Raw genomic sequence first — 7149 nt, forward strand, 5'->3', positions numbered from 1 at the left:
AGAAACTAAAAGGTTTTGGATTTCGTTAATAGTGAGAATGTTGTCTGAAATTTAAATTGAATGCCCTCATGTGGACACAATTTTTCCTCAACTACATCATGTAAAAGAAAATTCTATATTTGGGCTCAAAATCAAAGGATTTAATAATAAAGGAGCTCAGGCCTTAGGAGGTTAAGGCTGTTTAGAAGAAGATTTCCTGAAATTAACATTCATTCCTTTTGCAGTTAAGAGTGGACCTGTAAGATTGAAGACAGAATACCAGTTGGTGTGGCATGTTGTGTGTGAGGCTATTCCTTATAGAAGACTGGACTGCATTTAAGACTCCTGAGTCCTAGAGTCACCTTTCCCACGTGCTGTTCCTATAGGCGGAACCTGGGAAGGCTGATACGTACCGTGCCCCTGGTTTCAAAAACACGCTATCCGTTAACACCGCAAGGTGGAACTAGCATGCCCAGGAAGCAGAAGTGTTCTCCGTTGATTCTCTGCTGGTCTGCGTTGAGTACCGGGAATCTGCTTGGTGGGGACTGACTCACCTTTGCTAAAGTGAACTGCACACCAAAAGATCTCCACCAGATTGGTATTTGCTATGGCTCCCCGTGACAGAGCCCCCTAGAGAAGGAGCAAAAGCAGCAATAGCAAGAGATCACCACTCATAAATTCTACCAAGGAAGGAGAACCTGGACCAGCAACAGCAAGCTGCTACCTTCCAGGTGTCTAGGCACTTGTTGGAATTCAAATGATCATCCCTGAAATGAGATGAAAGAGCCATTCTAGTGCCATCATACACCGCAAGACCTCTAGAATGCTCAGTTTTAAATGGTCCCAAGAAGGGTGCATAACCACATTAACAAGGTGAGGAGACTTACCAAAAGCAGGGGAGACTTCTGTGATCAAGCTTGCAGCAGGGTAGCAGTTCAACAATGCACACCCCATTCTGACTCTTGGTGCAAATTTTCTACATGTTTCCAAGCTCATTCTAAGCCAAATAGTTTGACAGAGGAGCTCATTCTGATTACAGCAGTGTATAGTTTGTTAGGGATTGCAGCAAAAACAGCAGAACTAGAAGCTAAAATATGAAGCCCCATAACGCAATGCATTCTGGGTAATGCTGAAGGACATTTTAAAGTCCATTTCAGACGGACTTTAAAATGTAAATTTTAAACGTTACAGTGTTGTTAAACATTTCTGGTTCCTAGCAAAAGCTTAGCTATGACATTAGAAGCTGAGCTATGATTTTTGTCTTAAAAACAAAGGGTTTGAAAAAAAAATAAAATGAAGGGAAAAAAAAGGTTAAAATATCAGAGATTCAAAACCAAATTCCAGTCTTCAGAGAAGCACTAATATAAAATTCCTCAATCCAACAGAGGCTCAGAGATGAGATTTTAAAGCTGATCTGAGTTCATTCCAAAAAACTGAATTTAAAAAGTAAAAGGAAAGAATCAGTTTAAAAACTGACTTTTAAAGCAAATTCCTAGCGAGCAGAGCAGAATCAAGGTAAAACTCCGTCATCCAAAAGAGGCTCAGAGATAAAATTTTAATGCTGAGCTGTGCTTTATTTAGAAAACAGAGCTCAAAAACAATTAAAAATGAAATAAAATCTGGTTACGGTAAGAGGGCACTGAGATTACATTTAAGTCCCAGCTCGATAGGATATTCCTAGCCAAACTTTGACTTGGCTGAAAAATGTATGGGAGCCTAGCAGCTATATGAAGGGAGTGGGCTACGAGCATTAAACATGGTGGGCACGTGCAGAGGGTTGGAGGGAGTATGCGCTCCAAGTTTAATCAAATGAGCACTTATACTTTTTGAGTTATTTTGAGTGAGCAATTTTTCAAATGAATTTTTGTCAATGGTAGCTATGTAAAGCAGGGGTGTCCAAACTATGGCCCATGGGCTATCTGTGGCCCACAGTCCAGTTTTTATTGGCCCGCAGCAAATTCTGAAAATATAATTGAAAATGGCCCGCACAAGAAGCTTGAGCTGAACTCTGTTGCACTTTTCAGTTTCAACACTAGATGGAGCCAGCCACAGAAAAAAATTGAGAGAAGAAAAACCTTTACTGTAATTCACCAGAAATGAAGGCACCAAAGAAATGCAAAATAGCAAATAAGTGTAGGACATTTTAAAAATGGTGGTAAAATTAGTATTTTCTCAAAGAAATGAATAGAAAGGGTGTCTGTTTGATTTGCAATTAAGATGTTGCTGTGATGAAACCAAACATCAGAGCTTGGTTCTGATGTTTGTGCTGAACGAACACAGTGTGCTGTGTCCGTTCAGCACACTGGTGCAGAACGAACACAGAAAGTCAAGCAAATGGCAGCTAGCTTGCAAGCTCAACAGCAGTTTTTTTCCGTGCTAAAAAAATACAGAAAAACACAACAGCAAGTTATGAAGTCGCTAAATGTATTGCCCAGCATGACAAACCATTTTCAGACGGTGATTTCATAAAGCAGTGCCTCATCAAAGTCACAGAAATAATGTGCCCAGAAAAAGTGCCTGATTTCAAGAATGTGAGCTTATCCAGAAATACAGTGGTGCAGAAAATTGAGGACTTGTCAGCTAACTTGAAACTTCAGCTGAGACAAAGCTTGTGCTTTCATTTTTACTCAATAGAGTGATGAGAGCATAGATGCCACAGACACTGCGCAACTGTTAATTTTTTGCAGGGAGTAGATGATAATTTTTGGTGTATGGAAGAGCTGCTTGATATGATGAGCTTAAAAGGCACAACGACGGGAAAAGATATTTTTGAAGCTGTGTCAGAGACAGTTGAAAAGATGGGGGTTAAATGGGAGAAGCTCTGTGGAGTAACAACGGATGGAGCTCCGGCCATGATGGCAAAGCACAAAGGAATGGCATCGTTGGTATGCGCCAAGGTAAAAGAGCGGAGGTGAGGATCTTAGGATAAACTGTATAATTCACCAAGAAGAACTGTGTGCCAAGACTGTCGAGTTAGGCAATGTGAAACTGTTATAAAAACTGTCAACATATAGACCAATAAGACTGTTGTGTAACGACGTTAAGATTTTAAGTGCCCATCTTGGCCAAAAGACTACAAAAGATTATTAATAAACTTATTAATCCCGATCAGACGGGCTTTATACCCAATAGACTCGGAATAAACAATATCAGACGTACCCTAAATATAATTTCAATTGGCCAACAAAACCCTCATCCATAAATGCTTCTTGGCCTGGACGCCGAGAAAGCATTCGATCATGTGGATTGGATGTTCCTTCAGGTCTTATTGAAGATGGGTTTTAATGAAAATTTTATTAGCTGGTTTGAAATACTGTATTCCAATCCAACTTCTAGAGTACGTGTTAATGGTTATATGTCAGAAAGTTTCCCCTTAAAAAGGGGAACTCGTCAGGGCTGCTGCCTTTCACCGATCTTGTTTGCTATCAGTATAGAACCTTTAGCAGAGCTAATCAGGACAGGACTCACAAACTGTCACTGTATGCTGATGATGTTATACTGTATATTAGAGACCCAATAATTTCTATACCAAATATTTTAAAATGTTTGAAAGACTTCAGTGTAGTCTCAGGATACAAAGTAAATGAATCAAAATCAGAGGCCATGATGATAAGAGGGACCTGGCCCTCAGAATTATCCAAATTAGTGAATTTCAACTGGTAACCTAACGGGTTTCGATATTTGGGAATCAATATTACCACCGATGTTTCCAAATTATACAAAGTAAATTATGGGAAGTTATTGGATCAAATTCAAAAGGATTTAGAAAGATGGGACATTTTACCGCTTTCCTTTATTGGAAGGATTTAAACAATAAAAATGAATATTCTCCCCAGATTGTATTGAGGATTTGAAAGGTGGCTATACTCTTAAATATCTAAGTAAAAGAAATAACGCACAGAGACGTAGTTCTTGCTGCTAGGCCATAGACGAGCCGGAGATTTATTACACTACCACGGATACCTCATTACAGTTTCTTCAGTTCAGTGCAAAAATCTTCATCGCCATTGTCTTGTCACAAAAAAATCTCTCTGAAGTCTTAATCTCGACCTGTTTTATACTTTTCCATCTTCATCAGTGTGTGTTGGAAAGTTTCAACCAATGGCGTGCTCCTGTTGTTTTGCAGAAAGATTCTGGCACGCTTTATACTGAGTGTGTGTGTATTGGAGAACCTTTAAAATATTTTGGACCTCACGAACTCAACATTTACTCCATTTCAGAATTGCTGAATAGAACAATTTATCTCAAATTGTTGATTTTATCTTGCACAAACAGATATCCTTTCCAGTAAATTCTGGCTCCATTTGCACTTTGCACGGAAAAGGAAGCAAAGAAGTCGGTCAGGTTGACCTGGTGCGAAGCCAAAGTCTCTTTCCAGAGAACCGAGGTGCCAAGATCTTTTTTCCGCCAAACAACTCCTTAATTAGTATTTCCGCTCTTACAATTGTTGTATTTATTTATGTCCTGTCCTATTTGTATTCCAACAACAAGATTTAAAAAAAATACAAAAAATGATCTCTACCTTTATTTGGCAGAAAAGAAAGGCCAGAATAAAATTTACACAGTTGACCAGTGGTAAGCCTTATGGAGGTCTTAACGTACCAAATTTAAAATTATACTATTGGGCAGCACAATTATATGCAACTGTAGATTGGCTAATGCAGAATAAAGAAACAACATGGCTGACACTGGAACAAAGCGCATGCCCTACATTTCCATTACAGGCCCTTGCATTGTGCTAAAATGAAATCTGGAACAGGTACAAAATTACAAATATGTGGATGAAAAGCACAGAAAAGACTTTAAGCATGATTTAAAAAAATATGAAAGCTCCTCAATCTATATCTAGGGCTTTAAAAATATTGGATATAATAGACTTTTTGCCAGGGCAACAAGATTCAGGATGGGTTGACTACATCTGATTTTTACAGATATTTGCAGTTGAGAAGTTACCTGATGTCACATACTGAATGGTCTCTTCTTAAATCACGACCTACTGATTTAGAATTATTCTTCATTAAGATCACCAAAGAAACAAAATCGGATAAAACTGTGTCAAATTTATACAAATGTTTGCAGTCATGTCTGTCGGAGGGGCCTTCTGAGAAAGGAAAGGTGGGAACTAGAAATGAATGTTGTGATCGAAGATGAAGAGTGGGAACAAGTGTGTGTAAACGGACATAAACTAACAGCCCAACATGGAAAGAATTTTATTGGGAAATAATCGTCAGATATTTCAAAAGACCTTGTATGATTTCAAAATTTGATCAGGCTAAATCAGATTTGTGCTGGAGACAGTGTGGACTAGTCGGAGATCACACGCATATCTTTTGGGATTGTCCAAAGATTAAAAAGTTCTGGGAGGGAATTAGAGAGGAAATTTCAAATATTTTACACATTTTTATTGAATGGAACCCCCTGGTCTTTGTTCTGGGAGTACCCCCAAGTAATTTAAGTAAAGAAAAACGGTACTTGTTTGGAATCCTTGTACTCGTAGCCAAAAAAATGATAACAGTAAGTTGGTATAAACCTTTACCCCCTACTATAAATCAATGGAAAGAGAGACTAGTGAGCGTTTATACAATGGAGAAAATAACAGCAAAGCTAAACATGTCCACTGATTTATTTAAGAAAAGGTGGAACCTTTTGATGACATATTTGCAATTAACATTGTAGCAAGTAAGATAAATGTAAACACAGGTATACACTTTATAGGTATAGTTAACATATGTCTCTGTTAAGATGCAGGCAAAAGTTACTTGAGGAAGATTTTCCCTTTATTTCATATTTCATGTTTGTAATCCATTTGTAACCTGTTTTATATTCCACTGAGCGGTGGAGGAAAAAGCTCCTTGGAACTTCAGCTCGCCGAATCGTTTGGATGTTCTTGTTCAACTGATTTGTTTGGTTGTACTGGATATCGATGTTTGTGACTTAATGTGTTAATCATTGAATTTGAATGCAGAACTAATAAAATAAAGTCTTTATTAAAAAAAAACTGACAACATAATTTGAGCTAAAGGACTACAACAGAGAATTTCAGGCTTTCATCTCTGAAAATGGTAAATGGACTGAACTTATATAGCACTTTTCCAATCATTTTGACCACTAAAAGCACTTTACACTAGAGTGACATTCACCCATTCGCACTCACAAATGCTCTCAGACTTATAAGCCGATACAAACATCGGTAGGCAATTGGGGTTGAGTGCCTTGCCCAAGGGGGCATCAACACGTGGCATCGAACCTACAACCTTCCGACCTCAAGAAGACTACTCTACCCACAGAGCCACAGTCGCTCCACCACTCTGATGTGTGCTGGCTAAGCCGCGGCTCTGTGCTGCAGCGGTTTTATTCACAGATCAGAAATCGACCAGTTTTTAAAAGAGAAGGGCAAACCTCTTCATGAACTTAGTGACCCTCTGTGGCTGGCAGACCTGGCATTTTTAGTTGATCTTATGCATCATCTGAATACACTGAACAAGAACCTACAAGGCAAAGAACAGCTGGTGCCACAACTGTATGCGCACATGAAAGCCTTCTGCGTAAAGCTCCGCCTGTTTGAGAAACAACTACAAGGCTTTAATGCTGCACACTTCCCTGCGCTGTCTGAAATAAAGTCTGCTTTTCCAAAGACCAACCTTTCTGTTTAAAAAGCAGAAATGTGTCTGTGATTGCATCTCTCGTGAAAGAATTCAAAAAGTGTTTCCAATATTTTTCTGTCATTGAAAAACAAATGAAGCTGTTCTCAACCCCCTTCCTGGTGGATGCAAAAGAAGTGGAAGAATTTTGTTTACTCAAATCTCTGAGCAAATACAAAAAATGCAAATGTTCTAAAAAAATGTCAATTTTTTTCTAAAAAAAAAAAAAGTAATTTTTTTTTGAATGACATTACACTTATACTATGACTTGTACTATGACAAAAAAAATAAAAATAAATAAATAAATTCTATCTATCTATCTATCTATCTATCTATCTATCTATCTATCTATCTATCTATCTATAAATTCCCTTCTCACCCTCCGCGGGTGGTCTCTTTCTCCCTCTCTCTTTCATCCTCTGAGCTCGGGTCCTCTACCAGAGGCCTGGGAGCTTCAGGTTCTCCTCCAGTATCTTGGCTGTGCCTAGAACTGCACATTTCTGGACTGAGATGTCTGATGTTGTTCCTG

The 7149-nt window shown here is 38.5% G+C and overlaps 1 long non-coding RNA gene across 1 annotated transcript; it reads right to left on the minus strand.

The window, feature by feature from the left end:
- Window positions 1–275: 275 nt before the first annotated feature.
- LOC107835423 (uncharacterized) lies at window positions 276–4237 on the minus strand. The gene is made up of 3 exons (XR_001661241.1): window positions 4152–4237; window positions 3390–3393; window positions 276–287 (listed from the first exon to the last, which is right to left on the minus strand). It is a non-coding gene; the product is annotated as an uncharacterized LOC107835423 (long non-coding RNA).
- Window positions 4238–7149: the final 2912 nt, after the last annotated feature.

The sequence above is a fragment of the Poecilia formosa genome, unplaced genomic scaffold, assembly GCF_000485575.1.
Source record: "Poecilia formosa unplaced genomic scaffold, Poecilia_formosa-5.1.2 Scaffold2446, whole genome shotgun sequence".
Lineage (NCBI taxonomy): Eukaryota > Metazoa > Chordata > Actinopteri > Cyprinodontiformes > Poeciliidae > Poecilia > Poecilia formosa.